General features: G+C 39.7%; 1 long non-coding RNA gene across 1 annotated transcript in view; it reads left to right on the top strand.

Annotated features, from left to right (window-relative positions):
* LOC138845070 (uncharacterized) overlaps positions 1-19,949 on the top strand; it is a 38,753-nt gene extending 18,804 nt beyond the window's left edge. The window contains exon 2 of the long non-coding RNA XR_011381797.1: positions 19,692-19,949. This is a non-coding gene — a long non-coding RNA (uncharacterized lncRNA). The remainder of the gene's footprint in view (positions 1-19,691) is intronic.
* The last annotated feature ends 341 nt before the right edge of the window (positions 19,950-20,290 follow it).

Below are 20,290 nucleotides of genomic sequence, written 5' to 3'. Positions count from 1 at the left end.
AGAATTATAGATTTTTTGAAACTTTCAATATTCTTGTTTTCCATGCTGCCTTGTTTTACAATGAGAAAAACATTTAAAAAATTACTTGAGAGGGAGAGACTGTAGCAGAGCTCTCATCAGTTGGTTCACTTCTCAAACACCAACAACGTAGATCTGAGTCAGCCTAAAGCTAGGAGCTGGAACTGAATGCAAGGCTCCCACATGAGTGGGGAACCCTACTACCTGACCAGTCAGCACTGCCTCTCAGGGTCTGTGCTGGCAGGAGAGTGGAGTAAGCATCCAGAGCCAAGATGTGAAGCCAAGTTCTCCAACATGGGACACTGTTCCCAAATGGCATCTTTTTAAAAAAGATTTATTCCTTTATTTAGGAGGCAGAGAGAGGCAGAAAGAGAGAGAGAGAGAGAGAGAGAGAGAGAGAGAGAGAGAGGTCTTCCATCCTCAGGGTTTTTCTCCAAATAGCTGCAATGGCCAGAACTGGGCCAATCAAATGCCAGGAGCCAGGAGCTTCCTTCAGGTCTCCCATGTGGATGCAGGGGCCCAAATCCTTGTGCCATCTTCAACTACTTTCCCAGGCCTTAAGCAGATAGCTGGATCAGAAGAGGAGCAATCAGGACATAAACTGACACCCATATGGGTTGTCAGGGCTGCAGGTGAAGGCTTAACTTACTAAACTGCAGCACCATCCCCCCAAAATGGCATCTTAACTGCTAAGCACAATGCCTTCCCAATGTTATCTTCATTAGAAAAAAAGGTATACCTGCATCCTTTTTGTAAGTTTGACTGTGAGTTGAACTATAGGAACTAGTTGTCTCCCTCCCTCAGGGTGGGCTGGTTGTCTAGAACACTCTGGGTCACCACTGACCCCAGGCCTCTTGGGTAGACCCCCTCATGCAGCACAGTCCCCTAGCCCATGGTGGGGCATGAGTGGAGAGGGGTGGTGAGGACCAGGGCAGCACTAAATCAGGTGACTGTGGAATTACTCTGGGCAAGGCTGGTGGATCACACTGCTGCTGGTGATTGGGAGCACATACCACTGATGCAGATTCTCATGGTTGGGAAGCAGCAGCTCAGTGGCCAGTGCCTCACACACACATTCCACTGGTTGGCTGGCTGCAGGCTCTGCCTGTGCCCACAGCATAGATCAGGTGGAGCAACTACCTGAATGAGGAGAGGGAAGATGGCACGCAGCATAGCCATAAGTAATGGAGGAAACAATTTCTCAAAGGTCAGAAGAGTTTGAATTTCTGGAGCAAAACTGCAAAGTACTTTTAAGACACTCAAAGTCAGTGACTTGCAACTGGGTGTCTGATTTTACAAAATTCCTTGAAAACAGACCCATTGCATAAGTATCTGACACATCAGAGTGAGAGAATCTGACTCTGAGGACATCCTATTTTCATTTCCACATTTTGTTGACTCTACCTTACAGCCACTCAGAATTTGAACCCTATTGTCAATCTGATTGCACCATCTGCTTCAAGTAAAATACCTCAAGTCATTTTCCAATCCAGTGAAGCTGCACATTGCTGCACCATTCAGAGGAAGAAAACATCCCAATGTCTCTCCTCCAAGTTGCCCAAGGCTCATGCAGTCAGTGTGTTGCATCCTGCAGCTGATGCCCACCTTTGTAGCCACCGATCCTGCCAGTAAATGCAGCCAGCATCTCCAAGTGTTAAGGACAACCCCTTTCAAAGAATCCACCTAAATGTAACACTGCAAGGGGAAAACATACCTTGTGCAGCTGGGTCACCAAACAGAGATGTGAGTGAAAAAGTGGCAGAAGTTGATGAAAAAGAGGGTGCTCACTTTCACTTTTCTGTGCCTACCTCAGAGACAGTCATGTATGGATATCAGCTGGCCCATGTCCTCAGGACAAAAGCTGATGATGGGTTCTCAGGTGCCCAAAGCAGCGGTCATATCTCTTGTACCTCAGTGCTTTTTACAAAGCCCATAGATGCCAATGGTGAGCTCAGATGATATCAGGCTCTCCCATTGCCTCCATTCCTGTGTTTTCCCATTTAGCAGCTAAAGTCTTTTCTCAGATTGACTCTTCCAGAATAAGAAGTCCCATCTGTAGTTATCCGGGATGTGACAAGACCTACTTTAAAATTTCTCATGTGGGACCTCAGCTGTGTTGTCTGCAATAGCCTGCATCACCTATGGGTGCCAGTTCAAGTCCTGGCTGCTCTGTTTTGGATCCAGCTCCCTGCTAATATACCTGGAAAAGCAGTGGAAGATAGCCCCAGTACTTGGGCCCCTGTACTCACATGGGAGACCCAGATGAAGATCCTGGCTCCTGGTTTCAGCCTGGCCCAGCCCTGACCATTGTGGCCATTTAGGAAATGAACCAGTGGATGGAAGATCTCTATCTCACTCTTGCTTTCTATAATTCTGACTTTCAAACAAACAAATAAATAAATAAATCTTTAAAAAACTCTCATGCGATAGTCCCCAGGACAACACATACAGGAAAAAAACCCTTTTAGCTGTAAGTGGAGAGGTTGTGAAAGGTGGTCTGCCCCTTTAGATGCACTGTCCATGGCCCTTCAGGCCAGGGCTTTAACCCACTGCACAACAGCACCGGCCCCAATTTTTATCCTTTTTAAGGAATGACCATACTGTTCTCCATAACATCTGTACTAATTTGTGTTTTCACCCACCATATATGAAGGTTTTCTTTTCCCATATGCTCTCTAGCATTTGTTATTTTTTATCATTTTGGCATAAAGTTGATATAGTATTGTTCATGGTTTTGTGTATTTTTAAATCAGACAATTTGTTTATTAAATATTTGTTTATTTGAAAGGTGGATTTAAGAGAGAGGGAAAGACAGAGATAGCTTTCATCTGCTGGCTCACACCCCAGAGTTTCAACAGCTGAGCCTGGGGCATGCTGAAGTCAGGAGCTTCATCCAAGTCTCCCACGTGAGTGGCAAGGACCCAAGTCCTTTGTCCATCTTCTGCTGGTTTCCCAGGTATTTAGCAGTGAGCTAAATTGGAAGTGGAGATTCCTAAACTCAAAGTGGAACTCACATGATATGCTGGCCTCACAGATTGCAGCTTACCCCACTTTAGCCACAATGCCAGCCCCTCTATCAATTTAATTCCTCAAAAATAGTTCAGTAATGTTGGCATCCATCTCATTTTTTCTGTTATTATTCAACTTATTGATGTCTTATTTTTGTTCACATTATTCCTCTCAATTGCTCTACCTGAGGTGAGTAGGGCTGCTGTGTTGCTTAAATGCAGTGTATGCTTTAGATTACTCATTTACTGAGTGCATGTCATTCACACAGCACTTCATTGAAGTTCTACTATGTCCCAAATCCTCTTCTAGGCACAGAATTCAGACCACTTTTCTCTTAGGCCTAGATCTTGCCTTTAACATACTACTTGGAATTTAGTAGCTCATGAAATCTGCAGACTGCATAAATGAATGAATATTTTGAGGTCTGTGCTTTCATGGAGGAACTTCATAAGAGACAGAAGGAATAAAATAAATCAAAAGTATCCACAGTATATAGAGTGTATACTATTTTACAAGTCACAGAGAAGAGGAAGAAGAAGGAAAGTAGTGAGACTAGAAAGTTTGTGGCAAGACTAACAGGCACTGGTCAAGAACTTAATAAGCCCATTAGGAAAGCAGTAAGGTTTCTTTACCCCCCTGTAGACTCTGCTCTCCAGAGGTGAACAGGGTCCTCTAAACCCACTTGCTGCACACACAAAAACCTAAGCATTGTATTCTCCCACAGGTGTTGGAGACTGATATTGTGTTCTAATTTATATTTACATAATGGCTGGTGACATCAGGCATATTCACATGTTTTGACCATTTACATTTCTTCTGAAAAATGTCTATTCAGATCCTTGCCTGTTTCTTTAGTGTATTTTTTGGAGTTTTTCCAATTTATGTAAATGTTCTGGAAATCTGTAAACATTCAGAGTTTTAATTTTTCCTGCCATTCTCTTCGCTGTATCTACACTCTGATGTTTACTTTGTTGGGAAGAAGTATCTTAGTTTGATATACTCAAATGTCTCTGTTTTTATTTTTGTTACTATTGCTATTGGAATCTTACCCAAAAGCTATTGTCTGTTGACAATATTTAGAGTTTCCCTATGTTTACTTGGGTTTTGGTCTTATGATTAGATTTTTAATTCACTGTGAGTTCACTTTCACATAGTGTAAGAGATGTTGGAGTCTATTTTCAGGCTTCTACATATGGATAATCAAGTTCCTCTGCACCACTTGTGAAACAGATTCTTCTTTCTCCAGGTCATTTTAGTTCCTTTGTTAAATATGAGTTGCTGGTAGAAATTTGGGTTTATTTCTATGCTACCTATTCTTGTCCATTGAACTATGTGTCTGTTATTATGTCAGTGCTAACACCTCTTCTTTTTTTTTGCAGTTTATTTATTTATTTGAAAGGCAGAGTTACAGAGAGGTAGAGGCAGAGAGAGAGAGGTCTTCCATCCACTGGTTTACTCCCCAAATGGCCACAATGGCTGGAGCTGTGTTGATCTGAATCCAAGTGTCAAGAGCCTCTAACAGGTCTCTATGCAGGTGCAGGGGCCCAAAGACGTTGGCCATTTTCTACTTTTTTCTCAGGCTATAACAGAGAGGGGTATAAGAAGTGGAGCAGCTGGGAAACATACTGGCACCCATATGAGATGCCGGCACTGCAGACGGTGACTTTACCTGCTTTGTCATAGTGCTGACCCTTGTAATATGTCTTAAAATATGATGTGATGTCTCCAGCTTTTTTTTTGCTTTATAATATTGCTTTAGATGTTAAGCATCTCTCATGTTTCTATATGAATTTTAGCATCATTTTTTCTAGCTCTGAGAAGAACATCGTTGGTATGTTGATTGGGATTGCATTGAATTTGCAAATTGCTTTTGGTAGTATGGACATTTTGATATTATTCTTCCCATTCACAAACACAAGTTTTCTGTGAGACTGTCAAAAAGCCTTGACAAAAATTGGACTTTATTACACAAAACTTGATCACTTTTTGGGATCATTTAAATCCATATTTTTGCACTAATATTTGATAAATAATGAAAGACTTTCCCTGAGCATTTTAGTAGGAGAAACTAAAATATTTATTTTATCAATTTCTTCAAATATTGTTTAGATGTGATATTCAAATATTGTTTAGAGCCACTGTCTGTATTCCCTCTAAATTAGGATCTTTTTGCTTTTTGCCTGTTAAACTTGCCCTTGATTCAACAACCCTTTTTAATGTAATGTAAACTGAAAATGTCATTTCATAAGCTAAAAAAATGACAAAGAAGGAAAAAGAAGGGAGGGAGGTTGAGTATATAATTATGTTCTCTGAATTCTTTCTATAAACCATATTGAATCTTTTAAAAGGTAATTAAAATTAAAACTCTAAGTTGGACCATTATGACCAATATTTAAAACAAGTGATTAAAAACTGTAGATGCCTTCAATTTTGATTATCATTCTTATTTAGACTATCTGAAAGAAATCCGGTTTCTCACTTTAAAATATACCAGTGTATTAGAATTCAGTATTAAATGACTTTGTTTAAAAGTGTTATTTAATCTATTGCTTTAAGTGGTAATACTATGGCCATTGTAAAACAAAATCCTTATCATTTTTCATAAAACAGAAAGGGCCTTTAAAACATCATCACTAAAAATATTAAGAGACCTAAAATATAACATTCTTAAAACCCAAGTGATACCATTCAAAATTTTCAAATATGCAGGGATAGTTCGTGTCAAGTAACTAAATAATTGTTAAGTGTATATACGTAATAGCTTCTATAAATTCTTTTGGCAAGGGCTGGCACTGTGGCATAGTGGGTGAGGCTGCCACCTGCAGTGCTGGTATTCCATAGGGGCATCAGTTCAAGACCTGGCTGCTCCACTCCCTATCCAGCTCTCTGCTGTGGCCTGGGAAAGCACTATAAAATGGTCCAAGTCCTTGGGCCCCTGAACCTGCATAGGAGACCAGGAAGAGGCTCCTGGCTCCTGCCTTCTAGTTGGCACAGCTCCAGCCATGGAGGCCAACTGTGGAGTGCACCAGTGAATGGAAGACCACTCTCTCTGCCTCTCCTTCTCTCTCTGTGTAATTCTGACTTTCAAATAATATAAATAAATCTTAAAAAACTTCTTTTGGCAAATAGATGAAGCTATTTGTTATACATTTCAAATAAATAGCAAACATAATAGAAAAATATATTGAATAAAATTTAAGCAACTCATAGCTATACACAGAAATTTCTCACCATAACAACATAGCAACCACTAAATTTCCAAACTTAATTTTCCACAACTTAGAATCTTTAACTCCAGAAGGAGTACTAAATTGACAGAACTGTGGCCTATGTATCAGGATACCTAATTCTAATACAGAATTATCCCTGCTACAACTTACCTATGTGACCTTGAACAATTCACTTTACTTCTCTGGGCCTTGGCATTTAGCATCCTCATGTGATAAAGGAGGCTTGGATAATATCAGTTGTACTCAAGATAGACTTCAACGATCTCTCAGTTTCCAAACAGGCACCTTAAGGGAAAGTAAAACTTTAGATCAAAGCTTACATTTTTAAATATAAATATATTTTAAACTGTTTCTACAACTAGTACAAAACAACACATTCAAATGTGTACCATGCCACTTTTCAATATTTGGGAATAATTAATGCATCATTTTAGAGCATTGTCTTGAGGCCAGCAGCGTGGTGTAGCCAGTAAAGCCACTGCATGCAGTGTGGGCATCCCATATGGAGGCCGGTTCAAGTCCCGGCTGCTCCACTTTCCATCCAGCTCTCTGCTAGAGCCTGGGAGAGCAGTAGGAAGTTGGCCCAAGTCCTTGGGCCCCTGAATCTGCATGGGAGACCCTGAAGAGGTCCTGGCTCCTGGCTTCAGATTGGCATATCTCTGACCTTTTAGGCCATCTGGGGAGTGAACCAGCAGATGGAGGACCTCTCTCTCTCTCTCTTCCTCTTGTTCACTATCTGTGTAACTCTGACTTCCAAATAAATAAATAAATCTTTTTAAAAAAATCAAAAGAATATTGTCTTGCACACAGTGAACCACTAAGTACAAGATATTATTAGTAATATTAGATTGAAATATTGAAGTAAACTAGGCAATAAGCCTTAAGATGCAAATTAATACCAAGAAATATAATCTCAAATTTCTGTGTTCAACAAGGTAGTCTCTTTTTCACTACTAACTTTATACTGAATAAGATATTTTGATATTTTGTTAAGAGTAAATTTATCGGGGGCCAGCGCCGTGGCTCACTTGGTTAATTCTCCACCTGTGGTGCTGGTATCCCATCTGGGCAAAGGGTTCTAGACCTGGTTGCTCCTCTTTCAGTCCAGCTCTCTGCTATGGCCTGGGAAGGCAGTGGAGGGTGGCCCAAGTGCTTGGGCCCTGCACCCGCATGGGAGACCAGGAGAAAGCACCTGACTCCTGGCTTTGGATAGGCACAGCTCCAACTGTGGTGGCCATTTGGGGAGTGAACCAACGGAAGGAAGACCTTTCTGTCTTTCTCACTGTCTATAACTCTACCTGTCAAATAAAAAAATTATTAGTTTTTCATAAAAACTGCAGTATTGAAAAGGTTCTAAAATCCCTCTAATTCTAAATGTCTGTGACTGCTAACTCATTAGCACATATTGCATTCTTTATATCTGGGTAATCATGATAATTCACTTTTAAATGATTAACAGATCTGCTTTACATATAAATGCATGCTTTACCAAAAATCATACAATAAGCAGGCTACATACTTTACTTCAAGTAAAACTGCCATATCCAGTACTACAATTGTAAATAAGACAGTTTCAATTGTTCAGCATTATCAATTATAAATTCCAATAGCATAGCAATAGTCATAAGAATAAAGGGGCTGATGCTGTGGCATAGCAAGTAAAGTTGTGGCTTGCAGTGCCGACATCCCACATGGGTGCCAGTTCAAGTCCTGGCTACTCAAATTACTATCCAGCTTTTTAGGCAAGTAAGACTTACTATCCAGCAGTAGAGGATGACCCAGACCCTTGGGCTCCCGCACCTGCATAGGAGACCCAAAAGAAGCTACTGGCTCCTGGCTTTGGATCAGCACAGCTCCAGCCATTGTGGCCAAATCAGGAGTGAACCAGTGGTTGGAAGACTGCTCTCTCTCTCTCTCCTTCTCTGTGTGTGTAACTCTGACTTTCAAGTAAAATAAATAAATCTTTTTTTTAAAAAGGACTAAATAAAAAGGAAGGTGAAGATTACAAAATTGTTTAACTTTCATTTAAGAAATATAAATTTCCAAAGTACAGCTTTTGGATTACAGTGGCTTCCCCTCCCCCATAACTTCCCTCCCACCCATAACCCTCCTATTTCCTGCTCCCTCTCCCATCCCAGAATATTACAAAATTATATGAAGGACATTTGTACAGTATACAAATATACTAATATATTCTAATGTAATATTTGAATACTTGAAGCAGGAAGGCTAAGTACTTCTTTGCCAAAATAACATGTTTTGTCCAGTGTAAAACCCATTTGCCATCCCAATACACAAAGGGATTTGGGGCAATAAGGAAAAAAGAAGTCCACACATGCAGAAATGTTAAGCAAAACAAAATAGAGAATGTATTTAGTTTCATGCAAATCACATGAGAATTAGTAGTATTCCACAAATTTCCAACAAATATTTTTAACTTTAATGAATGAATGAATTTTCAGTTACATAGCAGAAAACTTCTACCCTCTCCCATAAAACTGAAAGAGAAACTTTTCAAAAGTAAAAACGGATGAAAGAATTCTGCAATACACGTTAATGTTAAGTAGCCCAGCAGAGTTTATTTAGAAATACAAACACACACACACAGAAAATAAATACATTAAAATCTTACTGAATAGTTCAGTAATAGTTCAGGATCCAATATAGTGTGCAAAAGATTCTGGATTTCCCAGTCACTTTGTATAGGAAATGATTTGCTTTGCTATGTAGCATGTAACTTTAGATTCCTGAACACCTCCACTTTGCTTCTTACCCTGAGTCCCAGCAAATACAGGAACACAGCTGTTGAATCATTCATTTTCTGGATTTGGGAATATCAAAGAATTAATGAGTATAGAAAGTTGTACAGCAGAGACCAAGAATATCCAAGGGAGGTCAGGAAAACCAATTGAACAAGTCAAAATACTATGAATGTATACTGAATGCTCTGTTTTTAATATGTCTTACTTACCTAAAAAGACATGAGGGCTATTGCTCTCTCTCTTAATACAACTAAGGAGAAGATATAACCAATGCTCGAGAAAAATGAATAGACAGCAGAGCTAATACAAAATCCCAAAAATCCAAAATAGAATAACTGGATATGCACTCCTTACACACATCCTGAAGTGGCAATGAAGTAGAACAAATCTAAAATTAGAAAAAATTCTTTTTTTAAAGATTTATTTATTTATTTGAAAGTCAGAGTTACACAGAGAGAGGCAGAGAAGAGAGAGGGGTCTTCCATCGACTGGTTCACTCCCCAGTTGGCTGCAATGGCCAGAGTTGCACTGATCCAAAGCCAGGAGCAAGGAGCTTCTTCCAGGTCTCTCACATGGGTGCAGGGGCCCAGGAATTGGGCCACCTTCTACTACTTTCCCAGGCTATAGCAGAGATCTGGATCTATATGAGATACCAGCACTGCAAGTGGTGGTTCTACCCACTACACCACACTGCTGGCCCTGAAAATTCTTGTCAAATTAAGAACATTTAACCTTTGTTTTAGAATGAATTATTAAAATATCTAAACTGGGGGAATACATAATTTCTTTCTTTAGAAATCAGAAGAGAAAAACAACACTTCAAGGCTACTGTGACACCACACAGAAGGAATGGAGAATCATGACCTCAATTAGCCTAGGGACAGAATAAAAGGGAGGGAAATAGGAACAACAGAATTAAGATGAATAAGCTTTGACAGCTGAGAGAATATGAATGTAAAGAAAAGGCATGCAGTTAACTGAAACAATAGAGATAAGTCTGAGAGGAAAAAACATTGTTAAGACATATTAATGGGGCCATAGCTGTGGCTTAGTAAAGTCAAAAAAAATCTAAAATTTGTTTTTAAATTATATAATTAAAAAAGATAAAAAAGATGTTCAATCTAAGTCTCTACAGCATAAGATAAACATCAATTTTCCCAGGTTCTCTTTGCATTTATTAACAAAGTTTCATGGGTATAATCACTAGAGTGGCTCCAATAAGTCTTTTTATAAAACTTATCTTTTATTTTGACAGGCAGAGTGGACAGTGAGAGAGAGAGACAGAGAGAAAGGTCTTCCTTTTTCTGTTGGTTTACCCCCCAGTGGCTGCTGCGGCCAGTGTGCTGCGGCCAGCACACTGTACTGATCCAAAGCCAGGAGCCAGGTGCTTCCTCCTGGTCTCCCATGCAGGTGCAGGGCCCAAGCACTTGGGCCATCCTCCACTGCACTCCTGGGCCATAGCAGAGAGCTGGACTAGAAGAGAAGCAACTGGGACAGAATCTGGTGCTCCCACCAGGACTAGAACTCAGTGTGCCTGAGCCACAGGTGGGCCTCCCTCCAATGAAAGGGGCTAAAATCCATCAAAATAAACTCTAGGCACTGTCCTTGTGCTCCCAGTGACTTTTTCACTCTAGGGTATCACAAACCTTCTGAATTCTTTAGATCACCTGTGATGTCCATTTGTTCTCAAAGATGCAAGTAATTTCCCCTCTTGGAACCTTGTTATTAACTGTGCTGTATGAGAAATGAAGTCTCCTACACACCTTGTGCTTTTGATTCTCCAAATCATGTTGTCTGCTAGGACTTTGGCCATGAATATAGGACAGCAATACCTGAACATGATTACTGAGATCTCCTTAATAAAGGATAGATTGGGGCCAGCACTGTGGTGCAGTGGTGTAATCCTTTACCTGCAGTGCTGGTACCCCATATGTGTACCAGTTCTAGTCCCCATTTCTCCTTTTCCCATCCAGCTCTCTGCAATAGCCTGGGAAAGCCGTAGAAGCTGTTCCAAGTGCTTTGCTCCCTGCCAAAATGTGGGAGACCTGGAAGCTCCTAGCTCAGATTGGCCCAGCTCCAGACATTGCAGTCATTAGGGGAGTAAATGAGCATATGGAAGACATTTCTCTCTGTCTCTTCCTCTCACTGTCTGTAAGTACACCTGTCAAATAAATAAATAAATTCTTTATATATATATGTGTACATTTATTTATATTTGCATGTATATAAATATATTCATATATATTCTATCGTTTGAGGTAAGTCAGCTTGAGCATGTCCCGAATTGCACATCTCTTCCCTCTCTTACTCCCACTCTTATATTTAACAGAGATCACTTTTCAGTTAAGTTTCAACACTTGAGAATAACTGTGTATTGATTACAGTATTCAACCAAAAATATTAAGTAGAACAAATAAACAACAAAAATACTGAGAGGGATAACGTGTTAAGTTGTTCAGCAACAGTCAGGGCAAGGGCTGATCAAGTCACCATTTCTCATAGTGTTCATTTCACTTTAACAGGTTTCCTTTTGATATATAATAATTATAAACAGATAATATCCAAGATGGTGGAATAGTGAGGGCGTGCACCGATAGTCCGGGAAAATTTAGTTTAATAAAAGCAGAGTTACAGTAGCCTCAGAAAAAGGATCAGGAAAAAAATTGCAGAGGAAACTCTTCCGGAGCTAGTGGCTGTGACTCAGAGGACCTACTGGGACAGCAGGGTCACCCACCGCACGGAAGCCAAAGTGTGGGAGCCGCAGAATCTGAGCGCCAGTGTGGGAAGGGGGGTCAATGTGACACAGACACCAGCGGGGAGAGGAGGGACGCTCAGGGCTCCGAGTCCACACATCAGTGCTGGAAGCGGAGGTGAGCTCAGTAACCGGAGACATTGGCGGGGAAACGGCGGACAGAATTTTAGAGGGAAGCAGGCTTTGAAGCGGGAAAGTTCAACAGACTGACTACAGGAGAGAAGGAAAAAAAAAGGTGGGGGTGTACTGGTACAGACAAGTTCCTCTCTCCCCCAACCTTGCAAAGGCAAGCAAGAGACAAAGAGCTGGGATATACATAATAAAAGAGGAGAGTTAAGGCTACAATTCAGTAGCATAGGCAACCCAGTGGGAGCTGCAGGAGAAATGGAGCCTGCACAGACTCTTTGGGTAGAAGCCAGAGATCGGAAGCTAAATACCATCCATTCTGCTCAGCCTTGCAGTATTACTTACGTCCTGAATAAAAAATAAAATAAAATAAAATAAAGAAATGAATAAATAAATAAATAAATAAAGAGAGATTTACCATGCATAACCTGAGGGTGTCACCTTTGCACACCTGTAACCCTGAAGAACCAAGCAGAGCTCTCAGGCCACACCCATCTCAAGCCTCCAAGGCTCCTCCAACAGCAGGCAGTCCACTTAACACGGACATAGTATAAAAAAAAAAAACACCTCACAGTGAGGGAAAAAGAATTAACCATGCCAAGCAATAAACACAGAAATCGAGGGAACAAGATCAACAATGACACTATGATGCCTCCAAATAAACAAAACACCCCAAGCCAAGATTATGAAGATGATGAGATAGAAGAAATGCAAGATATGGATTTCAAAAAATTTATGATAAGAACATTTAGAAGTTTTCAAAAGCAAATCCTTGAACTACAGAAATCCTTATTGGACAGGGTTGAAAATCTCTCTCGTGAAAATGAAATTTTAAGGAAGAATCAAAATGAAACACAGAAACTAGTAGAACAGGAAAGTGTGATAGTGAAGAGAAATCAAAATGAAATGAAGAGCTCAATAGATCAAATGACAAACACATTAGAGAGCCTTAAAAACAGAATGGGTGAAGCAGAAGAGAGAATATCGGACTTAGACGACAGAGAACAGGAAACGATACAGTCAAACCAAAGAAAAGAAGAGGAAATGAGAAATCTAAAAAATATTGTTGGGAATCTACAGGATACTATTAAAAACACCAACATTGGAGTTCTAGGAGTTCCTGAAGGCATGGAGAGAGTGAAAGGATTAGAAGGCCTTTTTAGTGAGATACTAGCAGAGAACTTTCCAGGTTTGAAGAAGGACAGAGACATCCTAGTACAGGAAGCTCATAGAACCCCCAATAAACATGACCAAAAGAGATCCTCACCACGACATGTTGTAATTAAACTCACCACAGTGAAACATAAAGAAAAGATCCTAAAATGTGCAAGAGAGAAACATCAGATTACTTTCAGAGGATCTCCAATCAGACTCACAGCAGACTTCTCATCAGAAACCCTACAAGCTAGGAGGGAATGGCGAGACATAGCACAGGTGCTAAGAGAGAAAAACTGCCAGCCCAGAATATTATATCCTGCTAAGCTCTCATTTGTGAATGAAGGTGAAATAAAGACCTTTCATAGCAAACAGAAATTGAAAGACTTTGCCGCCAGTCGTCCGGCCCTGCAAAAGATACTACACTCAGAAACACAGAAACACAGCCATCAATATGAAAGAAGGTAAAGGAAGAACACCTACCAGTAAAAGAGCATGGGAAGCTCAAAGCATATACTAGAAAATATCTCTGGGAAAATGGCAGGGCAAAGTCACTGCATATCAATAGTCACATTAAACGTTAATGGACTTAACTCTTCAGTTAAATGACACCAATTGGCTGGTTGGCTTAAGGAAAAACACCCAACTATTTGTTGCCTACAGGAAACACATCTCTCTCTAACAAAGAGGCATGCAGACTGAAAGTGAAAGGTTGGAAAAAGATATTCCATGCCAACAGAAACCAAAAAAGCAGGTGTACCCATATTAATATCAGACAAAATAAACTTTAATACAAAAACTGTTAAGAGAGACAAAGAAGGGCACTATATAATGATTAAGGGTTCAATTCAACAGGAAGATATAACTATTATAAATGTATATGCACCTAATTACAAGGCACCGGTCTATTTAAAAGATATGTTAAGGGACTTAAATGGAGATTTAGATTCCAATACAATTGTACTGGGGGACTTCAATACTCCACTCTCAGAAATAGATAGATGATCCGGACAGAAGATCAACAAGGAAACAGCAGATTTAATCGACACTATTGCCCAAATGGATCTAACAGATATCTACAGAACTTTCAATCCTATATCTAAAGATTTTACATTCTTCTCAGCAATGCATGGAACCTTCTCTAGGATTGATCACATACTAGGTCATAAAGCAAGTCTCAGCAAATTTAAAAGAATTAGAATCATACCATGCAGCTTCTCAGACCACAGTGGAATGAAGCTGGAAATTAGCAACTCAGGAAACCCCAGAAAGTATGCAAACAAATGGAGACTGAGCAATATGCTCCTGAATGAATGCTGGGTCATTCAAGAAATCAAAAGAGAAATCAAAAACTTTCTGGAAGTAAGTGAGGATAACAACACAACATATAAAAACTTATGTGATACGGTAAAAGCAGTATTGAGAGGCAAGTTTATAGCAATAGGGACCTATATCAAGAATTTGGAAAGGCACCAAATAAATGAGCTTTCAGCGCATCTCAAGGACCTAGAAAAACTGCAGCAAATCAGACCCAAATCTAGTAGAAGAAGAGAAATAATTAAAATCAGAGAAGAAATTAACAGGACTGAATCCAAAAAAACATTACAGAAACAGATGGATAGACCAATGGAACAGAATTGAAACACATAATATAATATGATATATTATAATATATATTATATTATAATATATAATGTAATATAATATATTATATAAAGAACTATATAATATAATATATTATAATATACATACATATATATATATATATATGATGGACCAAAATGTGGCATTCTCCATTTGGCAGAAGGGACAGGCTCCAATATCTACTGTCTATGTCTGTATGTCAGTATAATGCAGGAGGTAACCCCTCTACCAAATAAGAAAAGCTATTTCAGTTCAGCTGGACATCATTCTGCTGACTGTTGACCTTATTACTGTTAGTCTGGATGCTTTCATTGGTTGTAATCCAGGACCCAATTTTCCCATAGATATAAACATCATCAAACATGAAAATTTGGTAAGAAAAGCTTAAACTGAGAGTTATGATTAATAACTATTTTAATAAAATTTCTCAGAACCCATCTAATCCAAACCTTGGACAATTGGAAGCTGTTGTATTTGGCCCACCCATAAATGAAATGGATTCTAAATCCTTTAACTGCAAGGAGAGTATCATAGACATTAATGCTCCAAACTGATCCAGTTCCCTGCTAACGTGTCTGGAAAAGCGGCACAGGATGATTCAAATATTGGGGCTCCTGCACCCATGTGAGAGACCTGGAAGAAGCCCCTGGCTCCTGATATCAGTCTGGCCTAGCCACAGTCATTGCAGCCATTTGAGGAGTGAACAAACCAGGAGGAAGATCAATCTCTCCCACTCTCTCTTTCTAGTGCTGCCTTTCAAGTTCTTAAATAGATCTTTTAGAAAGTAGATCACTTCAATAAATTTGCCATTGCTCAGTCATGATGACTTTTACTATCTTAAGTTCTTTTTCAAAAGATTTATTTATTGGAAAGGCAGAAAGAGGAGCTGGTGGTTGTGGTGAAGTGGACAAAGCTGCTATCTATTTCATTGGCATCCTGTATGTGCACCAGTTCAAGTACCAACTATTCCATTTCTGATCCAGCTCCTTACCAATGGACTGAAAAAGCAGTGAAAGATGGTCCAAGTGCCTGGGATGCTGCCACGCACATCGGAGGAAAGCTCCTGGCTTCAACCTGGCCACACTCTGGCTATTGAAGTCATCTCAAAAATGAATTAGGTGGTAGAAGATTTCTGCCTCTCCCTCTCTCTGTAACTCTTTCAAATAAGTAATTAAATATTTTAATATGATAAAAAAGGCAGAGAGACACAGAGACAAAGCAAGAAGGAAAGAGAAGCAGAGAGATCTCCCATCTGCTGGTTCACTTTCTATATGGCTACAACTGTGCAAGACCAGGTTCTCAAGTCCCCATTTAGGTTACAGTTCTCCAAATTAGATGACAGGAATGAAAGAATTTGAGCTATCATCCATTGCTTCCCAGGGATATTAACATGAAACTGATTTGGAAGTGGAGTACCCAAAACTCAGATTAGCACTGCAATATAGGATGTGGGCATCTGTTGTGACGGCTAACAAATTGGAAAACCTAGAGGAAAAATCAACAGATTCCTGGACATACACAATATACCAAAATTGAGTCATGAAGACACATAGAAAAGCTAAACAAATCAAAAACCAAGACAGAGATTGGATGAGTAATAAAGACCCTCCCAACAAGGAAAAGTCCAGGATCAGACAGCCTCACTATTGAATTCTACAGGACTTTTAAAGAACTAATTCCAATTCTTCTCAAACTATTCAAAGCAATTGAAAGAGAGACAATCCTCTCAAACTCCTTCTATTGACCCTGCAGCACCTTAATTCTTAAACTAGAAAAAGATACAGTGGAGAAAGAGAACTATAGAAAAATATCCCTGATGGGGGCCAGTGCTGTGGCACACTGGGTTGATCCTCCACCTGTGGAGCCGGCATCCCATATGGGTGCCAGTTCTGGTCCCGGTTGCTTCTCTTCCAGCTTTCTGCTCTGGACTGGGAGGGCAGTGGAGGATGGCCCAAGTGCCTGGGTCCCTGCACCCACTTGGGTGACCAGGGAGATGCTCCTAACTCTGGCTTCTGATTGGACCAGCACCACCTGTTGGGCTATATGGAGAATAAACAAGGAGAGAAAATACTTATGTCTCTCTGCCTCTGCCTCTGCCTCTCCCTCTCTGTAGCTCCACCGTTCAAATAAATAATTCTTTTGAAAAAGTCAACAAACAATAAAGGCTGGTGGAGAGGTAGAGAAAAAGGTACCCTAACCTGCTGTTGGTGGGAATGAAGCTAGTACAGCCATTATGGAAGGTAGTATACAAGTTCCTCAGAAATCTGAAAACAAACATACCATATGATCCTGCCATCTGACTCCTGGGAATTTATCCACATGAAATGAAATAGAATATGCATAGGCATGAGTTATCTGTACCCTCTTGTTTATTACAGCTCAATTCACAATAGCTAACATGGAATCAACCCAGATGTCCATCAACTGGTGACTGGAAAAAGAATATGAGCTATATATACAGTGTAAAATACTACTCAGCCACAATTGAGAATGAAATCCTATCTTTTGTAACTAAATGGATGAACTGGAAACAATTATGCTTCATGAAAGAAGCCAGTCCCCAAAAGACAAATACCATATGTTTTCTCTGGCTGGTGGTAATTAATATATAGACAACAAAAAGTAGCATAGGAGTTAAATTGACATTTTGAGATTTGAATATTGTTCATAGCACTTTTCTGTACTCTTTGATAGAGTATACAACATATACTCATTGATATTTCTGCTACTACTCGCTGAATTCTTTATTTTGTAGAGGGTTAAAGCTTGTGATTCTAAAATAAAATCAAAGCATGCAGCTGTAAAAATTAAAAGAAAATAAAACAAGAAGGAGGGAGTTGGAAATATGAGACCAAGGGAAGATAGGGTAGGATGTTATCAGTTTGCTCTTAAATCTGTATATATAAATTACATGAAATTTGTTCACTTAATATGCATTTAAAAATATAAACTTAACACTAGAAGAAAAAGACCTGAGATCAATGTTTTCTGGATCACCACTAATAAAATTTAGTCTTCATTTATGTCTGACCATATTTAATTTCTTATTTATTTATTTTATAAGAAAATTAACATCACCATTCCTAACAAGTCCATCCTGCTTCATCCATATCTATCAGTTCCCACTCTGCTAATAATTTTTCATGTACTTAAATCCATATCATCTTAAAAAGATGCAATGCGGGGCTGGCGCTGTGGCATAGCAGATAAAGTTGCTGCCTGCAGTGCTGGCAAGGCATATGGGTGCCAGTTCAAGTCGTGGCTGCTCCACTTCTGAACCAGCTCTCTGCTATGGCCTGGGAAAGCAGTAGAAGGTGGCCCAAGTCCTTGGGGCCTTGCACACATGTGAGAGACTTGGAAGAAGCTCCTGGCTTTGGATCGACACAGAGCAGCCATTGCGGCCAACTGGGAGTAAACCAGCAGATGGAAGACCTCACTGTCTCTGTCTGTCTGTCTGTCTGTCTCTCTCTCTACCTCTCCTCTATTTGTGCAACTCTTTCAAATAAATAAATAAATCTTTAAGAAAAAAAAACCTGATTCATGTTATTATTTATGTGTTTTAGAGGCTTTGCAGATGTTGATTACATGTGCCATGAAAACCCATTAAAATGCAAATCCTATAATAGGCAACTCCATGTTCACCAAACGTAAAATCCAGTGCATGTGTTGAGAAAAACACACTAGCAATAAATTTCAAAATGCTGTTAAATATTATAAGTGGCTGTCAAAGAGCTAAAAATCTGACAGTGACTCATTATATCATTTATTTAGTACATAATGCTGAGAAAATCAGAAGTATTTGTTAAAACTTCTGCTAAAATGCACTAGATTTATAATTTTAAATGCATCTTTCCTATATGTAATGCAGTCCTGTGCTACTTTAGAGTATCAGAAATTAAAAATGTTGGACTGTTGCTGTGGTGGAGCAGGTTAACACCCTGGCCTGAAGTGCCAGCATCCCATATGGGGGCCGGTTCAATACTCAGATGCTCCACTCCTGATCCTGCTCTCTGCTATGGCCTGGGAAAGTAGTAGAAAATGGCCCAAGTCCTTGGGCCCCTGTACCCATCTGGAAGACCTGGAACTAGCTCCTGGCTCCTGGCTTTGGATCAGCACAGCTCTGGCAGTTGCAATCAATTAGGGAGTGAACATTAGATGGAAGACCTCTCTCTTTCTCTCTGGCTCTCCTCTCTGTTTGTAACTCAACTTGTAAATAAATAAATAAATAAATAAATCTTTAAAAAAATTAAGAAATTTAAAATGTGAAAGGTTTTTAAAAAATGTATTTATTTATTGTGAGGCAGAGTTACAGATAGAGAGAGGAAGAGAAAGAGAGATCTTCTATCCACTGGTTCACCCCTAAATGGCCAGAATGGCTGGAGCTGGGCCGATCTGAAGCCAGGTGCCAGAAGCCAGGAGTCAGCAGCTTCCTCCAGGTTTCTCACATGGGTGCCGGGGCCCAAGCACTCAGGGCATATTCCACTGCTTTCCTAGGCCATTAGCAAAGAGCTGGATTGGAAGTGCAGAAGCAGGGACTCAAACTGGTGCCCATGTGGGATGCTGGTGCTGCAGGTGGATGCTTACTCTACTATGCCACAGAGTGGGCCCAGTGAAAGGTTTTAGGAAGACATCTTTCATGTAGACTAGGCTGCAATATTGCAAGGTAAGGTTTAGCTTTTATTCCCACACATCAGTATTCATCTTTTAGCAACTATAAATACTGAATATCATACATATATACATAAATATAGGTAACTGCAGATTTTGTTGTCATTCTTTCTAATTCTCTTTTTAATGTCTGCTAATAGGCCATCTTATGGATTATTATATTGATGTTACCTGTACACAACCATCAGGCATTTCCACTGTTGAATGTGTTTATGTGTACAGGCAGTTTTGTTTGTGTGTACATGAATGCACATTTGATGGAGATAGCACTGACAGTAATACTGTGAGAAATCCTAACGCTGATTTCATACTTTCTGTCCTCCGCAGAGATGGCTGTCATTGAAGTAGACCACAGGGCCCCCTTTTGCTGTTATAGACTGAAATGTGCCTCCCTAAAACTCAAACACTGAAGTGCTAACCACCAACATGACTCTACCTGAAGAAAGTGCTTTTAAGCAGATCAAATGATAGATGTGTCTTCCTCATTGGAGAAAGTCTTCTGGAAAAATTGAGCCTATTAGGACCTTGATCTGATATTTTCAACCTCACAACTCTGAGAAGTAAAATTCCATGATTTAAATCATATTCTCTGTGGTATTTTCTTAGCAAATTAATATATCCTCATTTCTGCCAGCATGTTCTGCTGTCATCTAGAAGGTCCTCGTGATTAGCAGACACACATAGAAACTAAAAACTATGATTTTAGATTACCAAGTATCTACTAACACAAAAAAGATATCCCAGAAGCAACCTACTACCATCCTCCAGGACCCAGAAAAAAACAGGAATGAGTCAAGTTGCAAGGCAGTAGAAAAAAGTGAATAATGAAAGATCACAGCAGAAATAAATGAGGAAGGGTTTGGTGCTGTGGTGTAGTGGGTTAAAGCCTTGACCTGCTGTGCATGCATCCCATATATTGCTGCTAG

Source organism: Oryctolagus cuniculus, chromosome 13 (assembly GCF_964237555.1).
Source record: "Oryctolagus cuniculus chromosome 13, mOryCun1.1, whole genome shotgun sequence".
NCBI classification, from domain to species: domain Eukaryota; kingdom Metazoa; phylum Chordata; class Mammalia; order Lagomorpha; family Leporidae; genus Oryctolagus; species Oryctolagus cuniculus.
Note: the sequence above shows the minus strand (reverse complement) of the source record. Positions and strands in the feature narration are given on the sequence as shown.